The 26,154-nt window shown below is 38.8% G+C and overlaps 1 long non-coding RNA gene across 2 annotated transcripts in view; it reads left to right on the forward strand.

Annotated features, from left to right (window-relative positions):
• Nucleotides 1–2,254: 2,254 nt before the first annotated feature.
• The window catches only part of LOC113605615 (uncharacterized), a 31,872-nt gene continuing 7,972 nt past the window's right edge, over nucleotides 2,255–26,154 (forward strand). Inside the window, exons 1-4 of one of the 2 annotated variants that reach the window (XR_003427277.1) lie at nucleotides 2,255–2,353; nucleotides 3,097–3,197; nucleotides 10,071–10,197; nucleotides 23,742–24,600. This is a non-coding gene — a long non-coding RNA (uncharacterized LOC113605615). Of the gene's footprint in view, nucleotides 2,354–3,096; nucleotides 3,198–10,070; nucleotides 10,198–23,741; nucleotides 24,601–26,154 lie in introns of those variants that run through there. The other variant, XR_003427276.1, reaches the window with a different exon arrangement.

Consider the following 26,154-nt stretch of genomic DNA (forward strand, 5'->3'; position numbering starts at 1 on the left):
GGGAAAAAAAGTTAAAAAATAAGGTAATAAAGGATGAGAAAGATAACAGATAAAATCAGGGATTTCAACATCCAGAAAGAGAAGGGTTCCAGAAAGAGAGTAGAAAACTGAATGGAGGAAAATTTCAGAAAATTTAAGATTTCTAGAAATATAGGTCACGATTCTTCGACATAAAGGGGTCCACTGAATACCCCATACAATGAACCAAAAAGACTCATACCAGAGCACACCTTTGTGAAGTTTCAGAAAACTAGGTGTGAAGAGAACCATTTAAGAATGCTTCTAAAGAGAAAGAACAACAATATACAAATCAAATTGTCATCATACTTGAAGATAAAAACTGTAAGCTAGAAGACAATGGTATAATTCTCTCAAAATTCTAAGGGAAAATTATATCCAACCTAAAATTCCAAACCTAGTTAAGCTATCATCCCAAAGAGGTTAGAATAAAGACGTTTTAGACTTGTAAGGGCCCCCAAATTTTATTCCAAATTAATCTCTCTCAAGGTGCTAATGGAGGATTTTTTTAAAAATTAAAATGTGAGACTAAATAAAGAAAAAAAGAAGACATAAGCTCCAGGAAACCCGTAATCCAACATAAGAGGTGAAGGAAATTCCCAAGATGGTCATGTGCTGGTTATTCATTTACTGTGTTTCAGTCCCACACTGAACCTTCTATATGGTTCTCTGTAATGCTGGGATTGGGACTCTGCACACTACAATTCCCAGGCTCCTTTGTCAGCTGGCTTCTTTTTATTTATTCACTGATAAGTCGAACATACTCATTAATTAACTCTACAGTGGAGAAATCTTATGGACACCATTTAAACTATAAGTAATAAAACCTGGGACTTTCCTGGTGGTCCAGTGTTTAAGACTCTGCGCTCCCAATGCAGGGGGCACTGGTTCCATCCCTGGTCCGGGAACTAAGATCTGGCGGGCGTGGGGTGGGGAGAGGAAGTTAACATTACCAGTAATGGAACATATTGACATTGCGTGTCTCCTGATAAAATAAACCAAGAAGAGCGTAGCATCATTTATGGGATTTTCCTCCCCAAAATGTATAAATGATCAGGACACATCAGGTAAACCCAAATTGAAGAACATTATACAAAATAACTAATCTGTACTCTTTGAAAATGTTAAGATTGTGAACAGGTGGAATAAACAGAAAACAAATAGTAAGGTGGCAGATTTAAACCCAAATATTTTAGTAGTTTCACTGTAGAGGAGAGTGTCTATACTTGAGGGTCTGGGACAGATAAAACCAAGCATCTCGTAATAAATTACTTTGCAATCTTCCTTCTTGCTTTAAAAACATGTTGAACTTGCATTCTAAACCATAGTAAAAGTGCCTATTTTAACATAACCCGTTAATGTTGTTTAGCATATAGTAGATTAAAAAAAATTCTGTCAACCTTCAAATAAAATTGATGCCCCATAAAGATACCCTCTTTTATCATTTTACAAAAGCCTAACAGAGGTTAATTTCTGTTACGCAGATACAAGCCTGGTCTCCCAAACAGGTGATACACATTCACATATACACAACACCCAGTCACACCTGCGGTCACAACTCAGCATCTTCAGCAAGCTCTGCCCCGCCCTCTTCCTCACCTGAGTGCAGAGACGCACGCGCTCACACACACTCGTCAAGATCGTGATTTCTTCTCTGTCGCCTCTTCAATACAGTCCAGAAAGAGAAGATTAGGTCCCACCTTCACTCTTACCCTGAGCGCTGCGCGGACCGAGGCCTGGACTCACCCGACGGACAAAGATGAAAAGTGTGTCATCCCCTCTGCATTCCGAGGGCGAACTAGAACCTCAAGAAATCTCCCGGGCCCGGCGGGTTGGGTCACGGGGGTCAGGACCAGCTGAAAAGAATCAGTTCGCTTGCACCCTGGCCGATTGGCTGCTTTTCTGGCGTGAACTACGTTTCCCAGAGGCTCTGCGACTCGGAGCTGCTTAAGAGGCGAATTTGCGGTCTCGCCTTTTGCTTACGGGCGATAACTGAGCTGACAGAGATGGGTAGGACTGGCAACTCCAGCAGGTATGCCGGCTCCATCTGCGAACTGCTTGGCGTCCGGGGCTTGCGGTTCTGATTGGTGCAGAGAGGCGGTGGATGAGCGCAAACCTAGCTTCCGCGCTGAGAGGAATCGGGGGCCCGTTTTCAGCCTCTGGACTACATTTCCCAGAGAAATCCGCAGGCCCACGCTATGTCCCGCGGTATTTCGCAGCTGAGTTTTGCACAGTGGTGGGGCCGTTGGCTCCGCGGAGTTAGCTGCTGAGGGGCGTTTGGAACCCGGTGCAACTTAGCTACTTTGGACCAGACCGGAACTAGGGAAGGACTAGGGTGAGGAGTTGGGCCCCCGGCCTTTCGTGTCTGGAGCGAGCAGAAGAGAGGAGATCGTGTGTGTGTGTGTGTGTATAATTGTTACAGTGTGTCTTCGCAGTGTGTGATGGTGACAGTATGTGGTGATCACTCTGGGTGATGGAGTGGGGTGCTTGTGACTGTACGTGTTCCCAGAAAGGGTATGTGATTGTTACTGCATTGTGCGCCACTGTGGGGTATGTAGAGGGCAGGTGACTGTGCATTTGGAACTGTGTGTCCCGGTAATGGGTGTGTGATTGTTTGAATGTGTGCAGCACCGTGTGCCTAGGATTTGGAGGTCTGAGACTGTGGTGTCAGGCGCCTGTGACTGTGCAGGTGCAACTAATATGACCTTAGTGTGTGGGTGCGGGGAGTCCTGTGGCTGTGCGATAGAGACCTTGTGTGTCCCTTAGGTATGTATGTGGGATTATATGTAACCAGGTGACCTTGTATAGCACTATGTGTGCCATGGTGAGTGGGTTGTGATGGTGCAAGTGTGGCTTCACCACTCCATACCTAGGAGTCATTTGTGGGCCCATGATAGATTGTAGCTCTTTTCCTGTAACTGCATTGGGCTGGATTCTTCAGTCTTCCCTGACCTTCCTCTGTATGTGTGTGTGGGTGGAGAGGGGCTGGAGAAAGTGTGGGATCCCAAGAAAAGCTGGAGAAAGTGTGGGATCCCAAGAAAAGCTAAGTGTCTCATCAGTTTCTTCTTTTTTCCTCAGTTACCTCACTAAGAGGAAAGAATGGTTTCTGAACATCCAAAAGTCAAGATCAAAGTGCTTTGTGATTTTTTCTTTCTTCCCTGAAATCTTTGTTTTTCAAGGTATATATATTTTTTCCTCTTCTGACAATTCCTGACTACCAAAAGCCCATTCAAGAGACCTTGTCCTTAGTACTTCCCATTTGGATACATAATGGAGGCCTTGGGGTTAGACCCAGAGACCCAGTTTCCTATATGTCCCCTCCGTCTTAGTATTAATTCGGCAGTTTCTCCTGTGTGCCATATCTCCTCTAAGATCTCTGCTGGCCTAGTGAGGCAAATACAGAGGCTTCATCATAACAACTGAATTGTTGAAAATCAGATGAGTGCATATGTGGCACACACCATACCACACACCAAGCAAAAGCCATGCAGCTTATGGGTTGGTTTTGGTTAGTCTCAGTCCAAACAGGTGATAAGATCTTTCACTTTGCCAATATTTTTGGAGTAGGAATGACATGGGGGCTTGATCAAAGAGTTCTATACCAATAGGACAAGGGATTTGCCAGGTAATTTGTGAGTAAATACTTGGACCAGTTTCCAGGTCTATTTTGAATTAAATTCTCAAATGGTCCTCGTTGGAGTTCTCAATCTGGAATCCATGGACTCCATCACCAGATATCTAAAGGGAAGGAGGACTGGAATGAAATTCACTAAGGGTTACAAAAATGGTAGAACCACGGATAGATCTAAAAGCAGAGACTACAACACTTTGGGACAACCTTTGAGATAATAAAATCCAAAATTACTTTTCACAAATAGGGAAATTTTAAGTAAATCCCAATATAAGGTGGCATTTTATGCAGCTAAGTAAAAATATGTTTGAGATAGAACATATCCATTTTCATTATTATGACTAACATTAAGCAATTTAAAATAAATAGAAGGGCTTCCCTGGTGGCACAGTGGTTAAGAATCTGCCTGCCAATGCAGGGGACACGGGTTCGAGCCCTGGTCTGGGAAGATCCCACATGCCGCGGAGCAACTAAGTCCATGTGCCACAACTACTGAGCCTGCACTCTAGAGCCTGCAAGCCACAACTACTGAAGCCCGCATGCCTAGAGCCCGTGCTCCGCAACAAGAGAAGCCAACGCAGTGAGAAGGCTGCGCACCGCAACGAAGAGTAGCCCCCACTCGCTGCAACTAGAGAGAGCCTGCGCACAGCAACGAAGACCCCACACAGCCAAAAATAAATAAATAAAATTTAAAAATAAAATAAATAGAAAGTACTCAAGAAATTGTATAGTTAAATCTCCTCCCTATTTTTTTAGGAACAGAAGTTATTTGTAAAAGGGCCAAAGGAATGTGAGGTCCTCAAAATGAAGAAGCTTTAGAGCTGTCAGTTGAAGCTCAGTAAATACCAAACCAATTCTTAGCTAGAGTCAAGCTCTTCAGAAGCTCCCTGGAGATACACATGAAGGAAAATAGATGTCTTAAAGGGAAGATTATGAATAATAGGGGAAACTTCTCAATTAGTAGAACTATGTTTCCTTACTTCTCTATTATCACATCCTTGAAGAAGTTCCTCTGGACAGGATTTATCCATTTGTCCTCCACAGCCACTCATGGATTTGACCACATCCATGAATACTTCCTTCTTCTGAAATGACAAAAACTTTTTTCTTCTCCAGAGGCCTGTGCCCCCGTAGTGCCCTGGTGGGGGTGGCCATGAAGGGGCAAAGAGGGGATATAAGATGATCAAAACATTGTAGGTGGACAGCATGTATCAAATTGCTTAGGCAATGCTGGACATTTTAAACTTCACGTAGCACTTAATTAGATTATCAAACATCCACAGTTTGGAATTCTAGCTAGAATTAATTTATTCTTGGGAGCAAGGGGGGCAGTTCCACATAGTGGAGAGAAAGGTGATAGGCCTGTGCCCAGCTGAGTGAGGGCAACTCGGAACTTGAAAGCCTTGCATGTACAAGTTCAGCTGGTCCTCATCTAGGCCACAGGCATCTCTCCTTTGATGTTGCAACAGCCTATTAACTGATCCCCCTACTTCTTTCATTGCCTGCCTAACATTCCTTCTTAACACAATGGCCAGGGTGATTCTTCCAAAATGTAAGTCATCACTCCCTGGCTTAAAACTTTCCGTGGCTGCCCATCTCACTCAGAGTAAAAACCAAAGTTTCTACAATGGCTTACACAGCCCAATGTAATCTGGCTCTCGGCTGCCTCTCTGACTTGATTTTCTATACATTTTTAGGTAACTTAATTCTGCCCCCTCTGCTTTTGAACTTGCTGATTCCCCTGCCTGGCATTTTCTTGCTCCTGATATCTGCATCATTACTCTTTCACTTCTTCAAGACTTTGCTCACCTGTCACCAAATTGGAGAACCCTTCTTTGACCACCCTACATAAAATAGCATCTCAACAAGTGCACTTCCTATCTCCCTTATACTGTTTTATTTTTTCATAGCTCTTATTACCATTTTTTAACTGAGATATAATTGACGTAAAACATATTAGTTTCAGGTGTAAAACATAATGATTCAATATATGTATATATTATGAAATGATCACCTCAAAAAGTCTAGTTAACATCCATCACTGCAGATAGTTACAAACGTTTTTCTTGTGATGGGAACTTTTAATATCTAATCTCTTAGCAACTTTCAATATATAATATAATACTAGTAACTATAGTCACCATGTTGTACATTACATCCCCAGGACTTACTTTATAACTGGAAGTTTGTACTTTCTGACCACTTTCACCCATTTTTGCTTCCCCCCCCCCCCCACCTCTGGCAACCACCAGTCTAGTCTCTGCATCTATGAATTTGGTTTTTTGTTTTGTTTTTAGATTCCACATATAAGTGAGATCATATGGTATTTGTCTTTCTCTTATTTCACTTAACGTAATGCCCTCAAGGTCCATCCATGTTGTTGCAAATGGCGAAATTTCATTCTTTTTTATGGCTGAATAACATTCCATTGTGTGTGTGTGTGTGTGTGTGTATATATATATATATATATATATATCACAATTTCTTTATCCATTGATTCACTGATGGACACTTAGGTTGCTTCCATATCTTGGCTATTCTAAGTAATGCTGCTATGAACATGTGGATGCATGTATTTTTTCAAGTTAGTGTTTCTGTTTTCTTCAAATAAATACCCAGAAGTGGAATTGCTTGATCATATGGTATTAAAAAAAATTTTTTTTTGAGGAACCTCCATACTGTTTTCCATAATGGCTGTGCCAATTTACATTCTCATCAATGATGCACAAGGGCTCCCTTTTCTCCACATCCACATCCATCCACCAACATTTTTTGTTTTTTTAACAGTAGCCATTCTAATAGGTATGTGAGGTGAAATCTCATTTTTTTAAATAAAGCATTTAAATTTATTTATTTATTTTGGCTGTGCTGGGTCTTCGTTGCTGCGCACGGACTTTCTCTAGTTGCGGCGAGCGGGGGCTACTCTTCGTTGCGGTGTGCGGGCTTCTCATTGCAGTGGCTTCTCTTGTTACGGAGCACAGGCTCTAGGCATGTAGGCTTCAGCAGTTGTGGGGCATGGGCTTAGTCGCTCTGTGGCACGTGGGATCTTCCCGGACGAGGGCTCAAAGCCGTGTCCCCTGCTTTGGCAGGCGGATTCTTAACCACTGCACCACCAGGGAAGTCCCAACATTTCTTTATCTAGAAACTTCCTTGCCCAACTGAGCTTCATCTATGAACCCATCTCAGGTCCTCCCATTCTGTCAGGGAGCAAGTGATGGCACCCAGCAGCAGGGTCTTGTCCCTTAGTATCCCACTCTTTTCTTTTTTTTTCTTTATTGAAGTATAGTTGATATACAATATAAGTTACAGGTGTACAACATGATTCACAATTTTTAAAGGTTATACTCCATTTATAGTTATTAATATTGGCTATATTTTCTGTGTTGTACAATATAGCCTTGTAGCTCATTTTACACATAATAGTTTGTACCTCTTAATACCCTACCCCTATATTATCCTTCCTCCCTTCCCTCTCCCCCACTGATAACCACTAATTTGTTCTCTATATCTGTAAGTCTGCTGCTTTTTTTAAAAATTATATTCACTAGTTTGTTGTATTTTTTAGATTCCACATATGAGTGATATCCTACAGTATTTGTCTTTCTCTGTCCAACTTATTTCACTTAGCATAATACCCTCCAAGTTCATCCATGTTGTTGCAAATGGTAAGATTTCACTCTTTTTTATGGCTGAGTAGTATTCCATTGTGTGTGTGTGTGTGTGTGTGTGTGTGTGTGTGTGTGTGTGTGTGTGTGTGTATGTCCACGACAGATGAATGGATAAAGAAGATGAGGTATGTGTATATATGTATATAATAGTGTTGCTATGAACACTGGGGTACATGTATATTTTCGAATTAGAGTTTTCATCTTTTCCAGATATATGCCCAGGAGTGGGACTGCTGGATCATATGGCCATTCTATTTTTAGTTTTTTGAGGAACCTCCATACTGTTTTCCATAGTGGCTGCACCAGTTTACATTCCCACCAACAATGTAGGAGGGTTCCCTTTTCTCCACACCCTTTCCAGCATTTGTTATTTGTAGATTTTTAAAATTATGGTGTGAGGTGATTCCTCATTGTAGTTTTGATTTGCATTTCTCTAATAATTAGCAATGTTGAGCATCTTTTCATGTGCCTGTTGGCCATCTGTATGTCTTCTTTGGAAAAATGTCTATTTAGGTCTTCTATCCATTTTTTGACTGGGTTTTTGTTGTTGTTGTTGTTGTTGAGTTGTGTGAGCTGTTTGTGTATTTTGGAAATTAAGCCCTTGTTGGTTGTATCATTTGCAAATATTTTCTCACAGTCTGTATGCTGGTTTTTTCATTTAGTTTGTGGTTTCCTCTACCGTACAAAAACTTGTAAGTTTGATTAGGTCCCATTTATTTGTTCTTGCTTTTATTTTTATTGCCTTGGGAGATTGACCTAAGAAAACATTGGTACAATTTATGTCAGAGAATGTTTTGCCTGTGTTCTCTTCTAGGAGTTTTATGGTGTCCCGTCTTATATTTAAGACTTAGCCATTTTCTATCTCATTGTGGTTTTGATTTGCATTTCCCCTATGGTTAGCCGATGTTGAGCATCTTTTCATGTGCCTGTTGGTCATCTTCACGTCTTTGGATAAACGTCTATTCAGTTCTGCTCATTTTTTAATCGGCTTTTTTTTTTTTAAACGTTGAGTTCTATGAGCTGTCTATATATTTTGGATATTTACTCCTTATTGCTCATATCATTTGCAAATATTTTCTCCCATTCCGTAGGTTGTCTTTTCCTTTTGTTGATGGTTTCCTTTGCTGTGCAAAAGCTTTTAAATTTAATTAGGTCACATTTGTTTATTTTTGCTTTTATTTCCTTTGCTTTAGGAGACAGATCCAAAAAAATACTGCTGTGATTTATGTCAAAGAGCGTTCTGCCTATGTTTTCCTCTAGGAGTTTTATGGTTTCTGGTCTTACATTTAGTTCTTAATCCATTTTGAGTTTATATTTGTAAATAGTATAGGAGAATGTTCTAAATTCATTCTTTTACATGGAGCTGTCCAGTTTTCCCATCACCGTTTATTGAAGAGACTGTCTTTTCTCCATTGTATATTCTTGCCTCTTTTGTCATAGATTAATTGACCATAAATGTGTGCACTCTTTTTTCTGTTCTAGCATCCCATTCTTTTCTAACAGTGTTCCCATTTGTGTGCAGTGCTCTGTGATGGAGCCTAAATACATTCCACTGGGCCTCCCATATCAGAATTGTGCTTTTTTTTTTTTTTCAGATTCAGAATTGTGGTTTAATGAAGTGGAAATGATTGTTGAATGGGGTAACTCATCTTTACAGGCCTGTTTATTTTTCGTTAATTTTTGAGTTCCCCTTTAAAAAAATATGAAGTATTTCTTACTACAAAAGAATAATAGAACACTCATGTACTTAACACATAGAATAGGAAGGCCTATTGAAGACCCTTTTTTACCCTGCCCTCCCTCTCAACGTGTAACCTGTAAAGAAAATTTTGTAGTCATCATTCTCTTGCTTTTCACAATTGTTTTACTATTTATCCCTAAACAATATACTGTTAGCTTTTCTATAGTTTTGAACTTTTTAACAAGTAAGACTAGCCAGATGCATAAGTTTTTGAGAATTTTAGACTTTCAAAGCTGTAAACGAACTTAGAGATCTTGTTCGATCTCAATACCCAAAATAATGGAATGGTATGTCTTGCCTTCCTAAGATGAAAGATATATCCAGTTAAAAAGAGTTTATTAAAGAACTTGCATTATAAAGAAAAATACTTATGATACTTTCTGAAAATGATGATTCTTAATATTTGGTGTACACTTTAATTAGATCAAAGTCCTATTATGTGCAACAGAGGTTTTTCTTGTTTGTTTGGTAAATATTTTAGAAAGATTCTGACTTTTTCCTTTAAGAAGTAAGAAAAAAAAAAGGGAAAGGAGGAGCTCGTATTTAAGAGTTTATTGTAAGTAGTAATTAGCATGTCAGATGTTCACTATACAGTTCTTTCAACTTTCTGTATGTTTGAAAGTTTCCACAATAAAAATATTGGTAAGTCAGGGATGATCATTAAAATAAATAGTAATTTTCCAGGCCTACAGGTTGCTGTGTGTTTTTCTACTCTATTTCATTATTTGGGAAACTGTAAATAAATGTGTGTTTTGTTCATTCCTAGCCCTAGCCGTGGGATAATGGGAATGTCTCACTGTATGAAGGAGGTGTGTCTACAGCAATAGGAATATTCAAGAAGATGGAGGCACTTTGTTCTAATTACACTAATTTTTTTACTCTGCCCTATCTTTGGCTTAACCCATTTGCTCAGTGTATTTTCTCCATCCCTCAGTGTCCTTTTCCATCTCTTCTTTGATCTGAAAGACATTTCCTTTAATTTTAACAGTACTACATGGTTTTGTCATTTTAGGGGTTGGTCATGTTCAGGGATGTGGCTGTAGACTTCTCTCAGGAGGAGTGGGAATGCCTGGACTCTATGCAGAGGGATTTATATAGAGATGTAATGATGGAGAATTACAGCAACCTGGTCTTACTAGGTAAGGATTTCTTTTATTTATTTATTTATTTATTTATTTATTTATTTATTTATTTATTTATTTATTTAATTTACTTTACTTTTGGCTGCCCTGGGTCTTCGTTGCTGTGTTGTGGGCTCTCTCTAGTGGCGAGCGGGGGCTACTCTTCGTTGTGGTGCACGGCTTCTCATTGCGGTGGCTTCCCTTGTTGCGGAGCATGGGTTCTAGGTGCGCGGTCTTCAGTAGCAGTAGTTGTGGCGCACGGGCTCTAGAGCACAGGCTCAGTATTTATGGTGCACGGGCTTAGCTGTCCCGCGGCATGTGGGATCTTCCCGGACCAGGGATCGAACCCGTGTCCCCTGCATTGGCAGGTGGATTCTCAACCACTGTGCCACCAGGGAAGTCCTAGGCAAGGATTTCTATTCCCAAATAACTTGTGAATTTTGGGTGTATTTTCAATTGTCTGGGTGGGTTTCTACCTATTTCCTTGGGAATTATTTTGTACATTGTAGCTTCGGAGATGAGCAGCACTTTGTGGTACCTTTATTTTCTCCTTGCTTTACACCTTCCTCTTGTCCTTCATGTTGTTGCCTGTTTTCTTGAGGACTGGGTTTGAATTCAGGAACAGCATGATTATGTCTTCTTATTTTTTCTTACAAACAGGACTCTCTATTCCTAAGCTTGATGTGATTTTCTTATTAGAGGAAGGGAAGGAGCCCTGGATGGTTTCAAGGAACATGGTGGGAGGATGGTGCCCAGGTGATTAGATTGAACAGGTAGGGAAAGGCACTGCAGTTAGGAACCCAGCTGGTGGGACTTCCTTGGTGGTCCATTGGGTAAGACTCCGCTCTCCCAATGCATGGGGCCCGGGTTCGATCCCTGGTTGGGGAGTTAGATCCCACATGCATGCCGCAGCTAAGAAGTCTGCATGCCACAACTAAAAATCTTGCATGCTGCAACTAAAGATCCCGCATGCCACCAAGAAGATCCTACATGGTGCCACTAAGACCCGGCGCAGCCAAAATAAATAAATAAATATTAAAAAAAAAAAAGAAGAACCCAGCTGGTGAGGGAGGCAGCACCTTAAAGGTATAGATTGAGGAATCTCTTCCTTGAAGGCCTATCCAAGGGTTGTGAAGAAAAGCCCTAAAACACGTGGAAAAATGTAAAGTCCTTCCCTTTTACCCCCACCTGTGCTCTCTGTGCTATTCATCTGTCATAATTCCCTCCAATTTTAAAGCCGTTTTTCTTTAAGAGCCATTTTATATCATATAACTTAGATCCACTTCTTTCCCTTTTTTAAACTCATGTGTTTTTTAAAAAAGTCTTCTGAAATGCATTTTTAAGCCCTACTGTTCATTTTTCCTACTGATCTTTGAATTTTTTTCCCTCTGACTAGTTTTTTTTTTTTTTTTTTTTGCGGTACGCGGTCCTCTCACTGTTGTGGCCTCTCCCGTTGTAGAGCACAGGCTCCGGACGCGCAGGCTCAGTAGCCATGGCCCACGGACCTAGCCGCTCCGCGCCATGTGGGATCTTCCCGGACCAGGGCACAAACCAGTGTCCCCTGCATCGGCAGGCGGACTCTCAACCGCTGCGCCACCAGGGAAGCCCGCCCTAGTCTTACTTTTGATTGTGACTTTCTACGCGCCTCAGTTTGAAAGGTGGGAATCTTGAAGGATCTGGGTTCAAAGCATTACTCTAGGAGATTATTTACTCGTTTATACCAGAGACCAGGTCTATTCTTTAATTAATTTCTCAGCTTGAGGTGTCCATGACAGGTAGTGTAAATTTGAACTCCAATCTTATGTGAGGATGGATGTTAATGATTAATTCTCAGGTGAGACTCTTTTTTTTTCTTTTGCGGTACGCGGGCCTCTCACCGCTGTGGCCTCTCCCGTTCCGGAGCACAGGCTCCGGACGCGCAGGCTCAGCGGCCATGGCTCATGGGCCCAGCCGCTCCGCGGCATGTGGGATCTTCCCAGACCGGGGCACGAACCCGTGTCCCCTGCATCGGCAGGCGGACTCTCAAACACTGCGCCACCAGGGAAGCCCTCTTTTTTTTTTTTTGATGGTGGTAGTGGTGGTGAAATCTAGAACCACAGCGGAGAAGAGCAGATTTACCTGTTAGTCCTTTAACTGGCAGGAGACTTTTTCCTAGCCCACCCTTTAACTCTGGGTGTGGCTTCTTTGAAGACCTGGATTTTATGCTGTAGTCTCAGGTTTCGTTCTTCACTTTGCGTAGTTTGAGACTTAACCTTGTTCCTTCACATGGACATCAATCCACAAAAGCTCTTGGTTTCTGTTGGGATGCCCCACAGCAAGGTGGTTTCAGTTCTCGGGTTTGCTTTGCCGCTCCAGTTTCAGTTTTCTTTTCTGTGTTTAGTATGTTTATATTGTTTTTGCTTTTAGGAATTTCCTTTACTTTCTTGAGCACTCAGTGGCAAGTTTAAAGATACCTTTATTTTGATATATCCAGCATTTAGCAGTTTTGCAACATAAGACTACTTTTCACGATAGATAAAGTGTACCATACTGCTAAAAGCAGAGGTTGCAGTGGGAGAGATGAGGAAGAATGTCAGTACCCGCAGTGTTTGCAAAATACTAGAAACAATCTAAATGTCTCTCAGCATCAGAATAGATCAGTAAATCATCCTGTTTCTATTGTATGCTAAATAAAACCATACTGCCATGAAATGAATGAATTATAGCTAATATATCAGGTTAATCATAAAAACAGTCACAGAATACCAGAAGTATGAGGCTATTTATATATAGTGTTCAAATGTTGTCATACTGCACAGTATTTTAATAAGAATTCACATATATATAGTAAAACAATAATAAAAGGAAAGAGAATGAGAAATACAAATTTCGAAATAGTGGTTACCTGTAGGGTACAGGAAAGCGAGAACAATTTGCTTTGGGAGGGATATTCAAGAAGCATCAATAATATTTGTAATGTTTTATTTTTTAAGCTTAGTAATGGATACATAGTATTCATTTCATTATTCTTCATACCTTTTAAATATGTGTATATACAAATGCACAAAACACTCTCATTTGTATGTATTTCTTAACAAAAAATACTTTCTGACTAATGAAGCTAAAAGGAGAGGAATAAGGTGACTAATTGGGATGCTGTGTTAGTAATTCACACATAAGATGATGATAGGTTAGACTAGGGGTCAGCAAACTATGTATGGCCAGTGAGCCAGCTGCCTATTTTTTGTAAATAAAGTTTTATCAGAACATAGCCACAGCTATTCACTTATGTGTTGTCTTTGGCTATTTTTGCACTACAGTGGCCAAGTTGAGTAGTTGCAATGGGGACTGTGGCTTGCAGGCCTAAAATATTTACTCTCTGGCCCTTAAAGAGAAAATTTGCTGATGCTTATGATGTTAACAGTAGAATGTTGAGAAAATGATTAGATTCAGGATTTTTTTTTAAGGTTAAGCCAGAAGGATCAATAGTAGCTGGCTATGTGAGCTTCTGGCAGAGTGGAGAGGGTAGAGCTGGGAATCACCAGCAGATGGATAATTTATTAAGCAATAAGACTGAAAGAGATCGATCACTTGATAAATGAGTGAAATATTGAGAGAAGAGTGTCAAAGACTGTTCTCTGAGCCATTCTTCCACTTAGAAGTCAGGAAAGGAGGATGGTCCTGGTTTTCCCAATTATGGAGTTTTCCAGAATGTGGGACTTTTCAGTGCTAAAACCAGGACAATCCCAGGCAAACTGAGATGGTTGATTACCCTAGATGGTATCTAAAAGGAGAATGAGAAAGACTGGTGAGCAAAGTAGAAAATGACCAAGGTAAGTATGGATGTACCAGTAGATAAACTGTCACACATTACTGGAAGAACAGTAACTGACCACTAGAGTTAACAAAAGGGAGGGTTTTGGTGGTCTTAGAAAGAGTGTTTTTTCAGTGGAGTTATGAAACAAAAATCATTCCTGATTGAAATGGCTTTAAAAAAAGTGGAAGAGAATTCTGGGAAAATGGTGGCTGTGAATGTGTAATGTTTTTGCTTTCCTTGAATCCTCCCCATCTCCCACCAAACAAAACAAACAAACCAAATAAGAGAGAAACTAAAAGAGCAAAATACAAATCCACAGGTAACATCTACATCAAAGCTAAGTGACAAGTCACCCCCTCAAACCCTATAAGAAGATTAACTGGGAATAAACTGACAGGCCTAAGACCCTTTTGGTGTCTGCAGTTTTTATGGGATGAAGTAGAAATAAAAGCAAGGGAATATCTGACAGCTCTGAGAAGAAGAGAACCCTCAAATCATAAATTTACTCACTAGAAAGTACAGCAGCTGCTGAAACTGGAAGTCATCCTTCTATAGGCAGGTAAGTGAAAGGTAAATACAGCACAGCTAAAGTCTGGGCCTCTTAAACTCTAGAATCCAAACTACAGATGCCTTTCAGGACAACATCTACTACTCAGGAGACATTTCTGGTAGTAGAATCCAAATTGAACAACAGGACAGGGATGATAGTGGCAAAGGAAGAAGGTGGTCTAGATAAAAGTGGGGGAGGGGAGCAGAGGAGGCATATTTCAGGAAGTGTTTAAGACTACAGTTTTGAGCACTCATAGAAAACCATGAAGAGGGACCTTCAATGCTACAAAGCTATAAACTCTACCCTGGTCCAATTTTTCCTCCTAAATGTAGAATAACACCCATCTCAATTAAAAATGAGTAAGAAATAAAATGGAATATTAAAAAGTATTCAGTTACCATATTATCCAGCAATACCATTTCTGGGCATATACCCAAAAGAATTGAGAGGAGGGGCCCAAACAGATATTTGTACACCTATGTTCATAGCAGCATTATTCACAATAGCTAACATGAGGGAGCAACCAAGATGTCCATCAACAAATGAATGGATAAACAAAACTGTAGTATAAACAGACAATGAAATATTATTCAGTCTTAAAAAGGAAGGAATACTGACACATACCACAACATGGATGAAGCTTGAGGACATTATGCTAAATGAAATAAGCCAGTAACAAAAAGACAAACTGATTTAATTTTCTAAGGTATCTAGAGTACAGACTTGGAGAGAGACTTTGTTTAGTGGGCACAGAGTTTCAGTTTTGCAAGATAAAAAATTTCTCAAGATTGGTTGCACAACAATGTGAGAGTTTCAGTTTTGCAAGATAAAAAAATTCTCAAGATTGGTTGCACAACAATGTGAATATACTTAACACTAGTGAGCTGTACACTTAATGGTTAAGATGGTAAATTTTATGTTATGTATATTTTATCACCATTAAAAAGAAAAGGATGATGGGCCAAAAAAAGTGTCAGTAGAAATGAAGGCATAAAATTGGAAACAGAGGAATGAAAAACAGGATGCACATAGAAGACAAATAATAAAATAGTAGACCTGAATCCAAACACATCAATATTTACATTAAATGCCAATGGGCTAAATACACCAATTAAAAGAGAATGTCCAAATGGATAAAAATTCATGACTGAAGTGTGTGCTATTTTTGAGAAACTCACTTCAAATATAGGTAGATTAAAAGGATAGAAAAAGATACATTAAGCAAACACTAATAAAAAAGAATTGGAATGGTAATATTAACAGGAAACAAAGACTAGAGAGCAAAGAAAATCACCAGGGATAAAGAGGGACATTACATAATGATAAAAGGGTCAATTCACTGAGAAGACATAATAATTCTCAATGTGTATACCTAACAAGAGAGCCCCAAAATATATGAAATAAAAACTGACAGAACTGAAAGGAGAAATAATTAAATCCACAATTTTATATAGACTCCAACATGCCTTTCTAAGTAATTGATAGAACTAGTAGACAATCAGCAAGTATATGGAAAAACTAAATAATGCAATCATGCAAATGAATATAATCATGCAAATGAATATAGTATACTTTACCCAACAATGTTAGCATACACACTCTTTTCAAGTGTGCATAGAACATATCTTGGATCATAAAGCAAACTTTAAAAGAATTGAAACCATACATCTTATGTCCTTTGACATAATGGGATTAAATGAGAAATCAATAACAAAGATAAGAGGCAAACCTCCAAACACTTAGAAATGAAACAAGACACCTCTAAATAGCCTATGAATCAAAGAGGAAGACTTGAACAGACACTTCATCAAAGAGGATATATGGATAGCAAATAAACACACGAAAAGATGTTCAACACCATTAGCCATTGGGAAAATGCATATTAAAACCATGATGAGAAACTAAACACCTATTAGAATGGCTAAAATAAAATATATTGCCATTACTAGGTACTGGCAAGGATACTGAGCAACTGGAACTCTCATACTTTGCTGGAAGGGATGCAAAATGGTACAGTAACTTTGGAAAAGAGTTTAGCAATTTCTTATGAATTTACACATACACAACCCAGCAATTCTACTCCTGAGTATTTACCCTAGAGAAATGGAAACTTGCATTCACACAAAAGCCTATACAGGGTTATTTGTAGTAGCTCTGTTCATAATTGCTCCAAACTGAAAACAGCCTAAATGTCCTTCAGCATGTGAATGACACATCCATACAATGGAATAGTACTCAGCAGTAAAAAGGAATGAGCTCTAAGTACATAAAGGTACTTGCATGGATCTCAACAGCATTATGCTGAATGGGAAAAAAATCTCTAAACGTTACATACTGTATGATTCCATTTATATAACAATCTGGAAATGAAAAAAAATTGTAGAGATGGAGAACAGATCAGTGTTTGCCAGAGATTAGGGACTAGGGGAGGGAGGGAGTATAAAGTGATAGCTTGAGGGAGTTTTAGGGGTGATCGAACTATTCTGTATAATTATTGTGGTTATATGAATCTCTACATGTATTAAAATTCATAGAACTATACACAAGAAAGCTTTGCTCTGTTAATTTAAATTTTAAAAATTTAAATAAAAGCAATAGGAAAAGATTCTGGTTTAACCTTGCATAAAATTGCTATAAAAGGGATTAAAGGATAAAAGAACATTCCTATAGACAATGAGAGGCACACCAGCACGTCATATGTAAAAACAGTCATAATGTTTCAAAACTAGCTAAAAATGTCAGAAAATGATAGACACTCTGAAAGAACAATAAAACAGAATTAGAAAAACTCAGATATGAGGCAACTGGAGAAAAAAAAATTAAAGATGGTGACAGACTCAGGAAAGAATTAGAAATAAAATAAAAAATCATTTCAGAGGTGAAGACCAAACTAGAAGGGAAATAAAAATGAAAATGTGCAACAAATAATGCCTTGGGAGAAACAGGAGATGGAAAGGAGAAAAAATTTCTAAATCAAGAAGAAATTAAGGGCTTCCCTGGTGGTGCAGTGGTTGAGAATCTGCCTGCTAATGCAGGGGACACGGGTTTGAGTCCTGGTCTGGGAGGATCCCACATGCCACGGAGCAACTGGGCCCATGAGCCACAACTACTGAGCCTGCATGTCTGGAGCCTGTGCTCCATAACAAGAGAGGCCACGATAGTGAGAGACCCATGCACTGCAATGAAGAGTGGCCCCCACTCGCCACAACTAGAGGAAGCCCTTGCACAGAAATGAAGACCCAACACAGCAAAAATCAATCAATTAATTAATTAACTCCTAAAAAAAAAATTAAGAAGGAGAGAAAAAGGATTAGAGAGAAAATGATATAGAAGATAGGCAGTGAGAATCTAACATCTTCATTAAGAGTTCCAATAAGAGTTTAATGGAACAAACAATTGCCAAAAATGACTCAAGATAACTAAAATTAAGAACAGAAGGACTGAAGCCATGTTTTGAAAAAGTACACCATGTATCCAGGAAGATCATAACTTTGGCATCCAGACAAAAAGACCAAGTCACTTAAAAGGAAAGGAAAATCAGATTATCATCTGGCCTTTCTACAGCAAAGCTTTATTCCAGAAGACAACGTCTATTTTTCTATTTAAGTTATACAAAGACATAAATTTTGAGCTAAGAATTTTTTACCTAGCCAAATTGTTATATATATATATGCAGAAGCTCAAGGAGTATTATTCCTCTAAACCCTTCCCAAGGGATCAAGCCAAAAATGAACTTCAGAAAACAGAAATAGAGAGACATCAACCTAAGGACTGGGTTGAGCATTAAGTATATAATAACCTGTATATGTAATACTAAGTGGTGGTATTAAGGGAGAGAGTATAGCATTATTGCTTAGGTATAGTAGATATATATCCTTATAATTAAGAAGTAGGGTGAGAATGTGAGGGGTATATGAAAAGTAAAACAAGCTTGTAAATTACCTTATAGATATTAACAGAGGAAGTAAGTATTTCAAATCAGAGCCTAGGGAAGGGATAAGAAGTTAATAATTATTTTCAATATGTCTCGTATTAGGAAACCAGTAGGTAATAGCAGAGAGAGTAGGAGGACAACAGTTATTATATAAATTTATCAGGATAAAAATAAGTTTTGTATAAAAAATGTAAACTTGACTAAATATGAAAAGATATGCCCCAAAATAGAGAATAAGTAAAATGGTATACATAGAGAAAGACTGTATAGATAAAAGATATGTATGTGTGCATGTTCGAGTGTTTATGTATATCATAAATCAAAATGATAGAACTAAGGCCAAACAGTGATTATACTAAAACATGCTGTTATTTATCTAAAACAGGAAGGATATTGTATTTTTTAAAGTGTTTTTTAGAATAAGACAACAGAGATCCCAAACGACACAATAGAACAGTTGGACTTAATTGATATATACAGAACACTACATCCAAACCACCCCCGCCTCCAGAATACACATTCTTTTCAAGCGTGCATGGAACATTCTCTAGGATAGACCACTAGTACGACACAAAACAAGCCTCAACAAATTGAGAGTATAACTTATTTCAAGCATCTTTTCTGACCACAATGTCATGAAAGTAGAAATCAACTACAGAAAGAAAAATGAAAAACAACAAACACCTATTAGAGGGAGACTAAACAACATGCTACTAAAAAAACCAATGGGTCAATGAGAAACTCAATGAGGAAATCAAAAAATACCTCAAGACAAATGACAATGAAGATACAACCATACAAAAATCTATGGGATGCAGCAAAAGCAGTCCTAAGAAGGAAGTTCAAAGTGAAACAGGCCTTCCTCAAAGAAAAAAAAAAAAAAAAAAAACCCAAGAAAAATCTCAAATAAACAACCTAACCTACCACCTAAAAGAATAGAAAAAGAAGAACAAACAAAACTTAAAGTCAACAGAAGGAAGGAAATAATAAAGATCAAAGAGGAAAAAAATAAAGTGTTTTTTAGTTGTTACTTTATACAAGGGGAGGGAAAATAATGGGATGAAGAGGACTTCTTTCATTATACTTTATTTTGTAGATTTGAGTTGGGAACTATAATAAACATCTTACATAATTATAAAACAAAATTAACTTTAGAAAAACCCCTGAAACCAAAAGAGAAAGGAAACAATTCAATCTAAATGTGTATCCATTTGTTATATACCCTAAGAAGAAAAGACACTATCTAAAAACCCCACCATAATGTTTTTAGTACTCATACTAGTGGTAGCAGTGCTGATATTGTTAGGTTCTGTGGAATAAAATAAATGAGCAATTTAGTTGGAGTCTTTGAAAACTGAGACTGTCAGTACAGGAGAAAGGAAATACAGATGTAAGATTGATAACATTAAATAGAAACCCTGTAGTCCTGAATATGAATTGGAAGGATTATTTTGAACTCAGGCTATATTTTATCTTTAATTATATATCTTAAAGACTAAAAGACACTTAGAGATAGCAACCAGTCTCACTTACAGACCTCACATGGCTCTTGATTCAAACAAACTGAAAAATACACATTTATAATTAGACAACTGGGGAAATAGGAAGACTAACTGGATATTTGATCTTAAAGAATTACTGTAAACTTTAGGTTTGATTACTATATTAATATGCTTTTGCAAAAATGTTCTTGTCTTAGACATTCATGCTGAAATATTTACAGATGAAATAATAAGATGCCTGGAATTTGCTTCAAATTAATTTATGGATTGGCTGTGAGAAGTGGATGGATAAATAAGAGTGTCTATAAGTTGACAGTTGTTGAAGCTGAGTGATTGTTATATTGGGTTTTTTCCACTTTCAAAAGCTTACATTTTTCTATGGCAAACTATTTTAACACAAAAAAAATAGGAAGTGAGACAATATGTGGATGGTGAGACAATGTGTAGATAGTGTGAAATTTTGTAAAACAGAGGACAAGGAAATGATTGGTAGCTGCCGGGGGTCCTAGAGTCAAGGAAGTTGTTTGTGTGTACATACTTTAAAGGAGATTTTAAGGAGTGTCTTTTGTGCTGATAGGACCAAAACATGAGAGCAGGAAAACTATTTGTGAAGGAGAGAGGATGGGGATTGCAGAAGCATATGCAAGAAAAGGTTATGTCAGAGAAGATAGTCTTCAGGATCCAGTTAAGGTATTGGCCTTGGACAGAAGCATTTTATCAGCAGGGGAAACAGATTATTGGAGTTTATGTACAGGTTGGTTGATTTGATTGCATGAGAGAAAATTCTCTCATTCTTACTTTTTTCCCCGCCTTCTTTGTGAAATTATTAATCTGGACATCAGCCAGGAGATAGTTCTGAGATCTTAGGAGAGAAAAGAGGTGGGGGAATTTTCTCAGAGAGTGAGAAAATGAGAAATGTAGCAGAGGTGAGGGGAAATGCTGAGGGTCCATTTGAGTTGTGTGGTTATAAATGTATAGTGAGAATAGTCAATGTGGTTGTGTGTTCCTTACCAGCCATGTTCAGCTACTCAGGTAGAGAAGAACAATAGGCAGAATTGGATTTAATCAGGTTGGGGACATAAATGCAAGACAATAGTTACAATGATGGACTGTGGAATTTAAGCTAGGTAAGGCCATCAGGGATATAATAGTGAAAATTAACATTGCAGATGATTGAGGGCATGAACAAGAGGGTGAATCTAGAATAATTTCCACCCTACTGCTTGAGTTTTGGAAGTCTTTTTGTTTGTCTTCATGCCTCACCCCTTTCACATTCGTCTCCTTTATGACAGAAAGTTTTAATGAAATTTTCCACATTCACATTATGAAATTTACATTGATTTTATGAAAAGCATATAGTTCAGGTGCAGGAAAACTTAATATCATTTTCCTTGCTCAGTCCTTGCCCCCCCCCCCCGCCTTTTTTTCCCCTGAATCTTCTTCCATAGTAATAAGAATGATAGAACCACTTTTAAAAAATTATTTTTTTATACAGCAGGTTCTTATTAGTTATCCATTTTATACATATTCGTGTATATATGTCAATCCCAATCTCCCAATTCATCCCACCACCACCACCACCCTACCCCCGCCACTTTCTCCCCTTGGTGTCCATACGTTTGTTCCCTACATCTGTGTCTCAATTTTTGCCCTGCAAACCAGTTCATCTTAGAACCACATCTTGAACTCTTTATGCCAGGCACTTTACATGCATTATTCCTAATCTTTACAAGCCCACGGAATAGATATTTCTATATCTATTGTTATATGAAGAAATGGTGACTGAGATAGGTAAAAGTACTTTGTCTACACAGAAAGGTAATCACCAGCAGAGCTAGGGTCTGAGATCCTGGTCTGTCTGAATCCTGTGTTCTCACTAAATCCTCACTAAATCTCATTATTACTCTTTCTTTTACTCTGAACTATTTCTCAGCTTTTACTGTCAAATCACTCATTGCTAGAGACTGCCTGAGTTCTCTTCTATATTATTTCAAGGGCAATCTTTATAGCATTAGCACCAAATAATAGTTTTATTAGAGTCACAAAACATACCATACTGTAGTCAGAGGAATATTTGTGTTGTAAACTTTCTATACTCACTCAGCATTTTAGAATATTCTGTCTGTTCCATTATCTAGATTTCCATTCTCCATTATTTCCTTCAGTTTACATTCAGCATACCCTTTGTTATAGAGTTTCTAGTCGTCCAGTCTACCCACCTCATTCTACCAAATAGTGATCCTAGTCTCCCAAAATTCTCAAGTCCCTTTGCTTAATATGCTTCAAACCTGTTATAATGCCTGGGAAGAAATAGTTTTCTGGGAAGTACAAATATAGTGGTTTTGGACATAAAGGAGGGAAGGGAAGCCCAGAGAAATGGCCTGGAGGAACAAAATAGATTGTATATTGGATGGAAGGTTGAGTAATACTACAAATTCAAGTGAAGGGTAAAAGAAAAGGCACCTCAGTATAGTATGGTATAGATAGTCATAACTACACATAAATGGCAATGAGCACTGGTAGAAGTAAAGGGAGAAACAATTGGATAGATAGGTGGTTAGGTATATATAATATCATTTTTCTATTTGCATCATTTAATAACCTAGTTTGGGTTGTGATTTTGTTTTAGTTTCTGAGGGAAGTAGTGAAGTAAAGAGCTTATGAAGTAAAGAGCTTATATTATCCTTTCAGTGATGTGAAAGAGATTAAAATCAGGGACAGATGTTTAGAACTATTCTGTAATTAAGTATAAGTACAAATGATTGTTATAATCCTTAAATTCTTCCCTACTTCCATATCTGCACAGTATTTCCTTTTATCCCTACAATAATCCCCTTTCATTCATCCAGTGATTCATTCATTAAACAATTATCTATGGAACACCTTTTATGACTAAAATGTTGGTTATTCTGTGTTGGGTGAAACAGCCATTGTTCCTGCCCCTTAAGAGCTTTAACATAAAGAAAATAAAAGATTACATATGAATAAGTAAGCGATTGTATAATTATAAAATCCAGAACACTGCAGTGAGAAAATACTATGATGAGATAAAGAATGAAGAAGTGAATTTAAATAGGGTTGTCTAGCTCAAACTTTCTAAGGAAGTGACTTTTCACCTGAGACTTGAAGTCAGCTGTGAAAAGAGCTACGTTTAGAGAATTTCTAACAAATTGAACAGTCTGTGGAAAATTTTGAGAAGGTAAAGTACTTATTTCAGATGCTCAGAAGTGATGCATATTTGGTACATAATGAACACTGGGGAAAAGTGGGTTGAGAAGGTGTTGGATAGGATTTTGGTTGAGATATGTCAAAGATAAGATTATGGAGGATCTCATAAGCTGTGGTAAGGGAATTTGGATTTTATTCTAAGTGCAGTTGGAAACCATTGAAAAATTCTAGGTGGGATTGTTAAATTTTGTGCAACATCAGAATTGGCTGGTTGAATGTATTAAACATAGGAAACCTAAGACCTATTGGTGTAAATTCTTATTTACTTGATTTGAGGTGGTACACTGATATCCAATCTTTTAATAGACTATTTATGTGATTCTAATCTACACCTGAATTTGGAAAGTACTGACTTAACCCTGTTTTCCTAACAGCCTCTTTCATCTTTCTTAAGTGTTTATTCTTTTGACTTCTTTTTCAAATTGAAGGCCTTGTATACCATCTTCACTTCTTAAGGAAATTATTTTCAGTTTTTCCCCCATTTCTACCACAGAAATTTTATTTCCCCCCAAGGAGGAAACACTGTATGTTTACTTTCTGATTATCTTTCAGACTTGGAGTTCAGATGCAAAACCAAGGAATTGTGTCTGCAGAAAGAAATTTATGAAGTAACATCATCCCAATGGATGATAATGGAAACAAGTCATAGACTTGTGGGCTCCAGTATCAGAGATGTCTGGGAATGCAAAGGCCAATTTGAAAGGTGACAGATAAATCAGGAGGCATATTTGGGGCAAGCATTAATGACTTACAAAAAAAAAGCCAACTTTCAGCCTACAAACATCTCTTATCCTACATCAGCAAATTTATCCTGGAGAGAAATTCTATAAATTCAAAGAATGTGGGAAAGCCTTTATTTATGGCTCAGGACTTACGGGATGGCATGGAATTCATATTGGTGAGAAACCCTATAAATGTAAGGAATGTGGGAAGGTCTTTAGTCATTTTTCCTATCTTACTGAACATCAGAGAACTCATACTGGTGAGAAACAATATGAATGTAAGGAACGTGGAAAAGCCTTTATTCATGGCTCACATCTTATTCAACATCAGAGAATTCATATAGATGAGAAACCCTATGAATGTTAGGAATGTGGGAAGGCCTTCAGACAATCTGCACACCTTACTCGACATCAGAGAATTCATACTGGTGATAAACCTTTTATAAATGTAAGGAATGTGGGAAAGCTTTTATTTGTGGCTCAGAACTCACTTGACGTCAGAGAGTTCATACTGGTGAGAAACCCTATGGTTATAAGGAATGTGGAAGGCCTTTAGACTGCATTCCCAACTTGATCAACATCAGCAACTTCATACTGGTGAGAAACCTTATCAATGTAGGGAATGTGGGAAGGCCTTTCTTCGTGGCTCACAACTTACTGAACAACAGAGAATTCATCCTGCTGTGAAACACTATGTAAAGAATGTGGGAAGACCTTTATTTGTGCCTCACAACTTACTCTACATCAGTGAATTCATACTGCCAAGAAGCCCTATAATTGCAAAGAATGTGGGAAAGCCTTTATCCGCAGCTCAGAACTTGCCTGACATCATAGCATTCATACTTTGGGTAATGACGTGGGCCTGGGACACTGCAGGCCATTAAGCAGGCCCCAGCTGGCAATGTGACAGCCAGTGGGTTTTGGAGCTGCCCATACTGTCACCCATACTCACTAGAGCTCTTCAGCACTGCCACAGCCAACCACTAGATGGCACCATAATTCCATTTCCACCTTGCTGGCAAAAGTTTAGTTTTAAGCAGCCCCTATTGGCTATTTTGAATTTACAAGGGAGTCACATAGGAGGCAGGGTTTATACTTGTTCCATACCCCCACTGTTAAGGCTCTTGAATTAATATCCCTATGCCCAGGCCTGGCCTCTCAAAATACAAGTCAGACTGTTACTGAAAGGGCAACAGAAAGCTTCACATGGGGATGTATGCAATGAGGCTTCTTTGGGATTTTTTTTTTTCTTTTTTTGGCTGCGTTGGGTCTTCGTTGCTGTGCGCGGGCTTTCTCTAGTTGCGACGAGAGGGGGCTACTCTTTGTTGTGGTGCACAGGCTTTCCACTGCGGAGTCTTCTCGTTGTGGAGCAGGGGCTCTAGGTGCGTGGGCTTCTGCAGTTGTGGTGCATGGGCTCAGTAGTTGCGGCTCACGGGCTGTAGAGTGCAGGCTCAGTAGTTGTGGCGCACGGGCTTAGTTGGTCTGTGGCATGTGGGATCTTCCCGGACCAGGGCTCAAACCAGTGTCCCCTGCATTGGCAGGTGGATTCTTAATCACTGTGCCACCAGGGAAGTCCCTTCTTGGGGATTTTTATATCCCCAATATGATGCCAAGATAGTAACCTCTTTTCTATTCATTGTGCCTCTCATTATCCAACCACATAAATTTCTGTGGCTCCCAACCAACAAAGTTTATGCTGTAAGGTCCTGAATTTGGCTAAAGATTATTACAAACTTAGTTAAGGCCATGGCCTCACCCTTAATCAACTCTGTGACAGCCTGATGGACCATCAGATAACCTCAGCCCCGCAGCTGGACTCATCCTAGATGGAATCTTCCCTGACACCAAGCCCTCATTATACCTTGCTGTCAAAGGTCTCCTCTACCCCAAGACCCCTTGCTGCTCTCTCCACTTCTCTTACTTTCCCAATTCAGCCGCAGCCACAACAAACTATCCTCCCTTCTCCTTTAACCCTTTTGCTTTCTGCTTCCCAGAACTCAGCTCTTCTAGCCCCACTCCCTAATATAACATTACAAAATAATTTGACTTGTGCTATCTGCATTTTGGGGAAAATATAACCTTTTGGTCTGTCCCTAAACAAACCGCATCAGTCTTACGCCCATGCACCAAGCGTACTGTATTCTTGCCAACTGCCCTATTCAGCTGACCACTTTGGGAGTCACTGGTGCTGCCTTAGAAGCCCACAATACTATACAACAAAACAAAATAATTGATGCCAATCA

This window comes from Aethalodelphis obliquidens, unplaced genomic scaffold (assembly GCF_003676395.1).
Source record: "Aethalodelphis obliquidens isolate GAN/ISIS:26980383/991018 unplaced genomic scaffold, ASM367639v1 scaffold43, whole genome shotgun sequence".
NCBI lineage: Eukaryota > Metazoa > Chordata > Mammalia > Artiodactyla > Delphinidae > Aethalodelphis > Aethalodelphis obliquidens.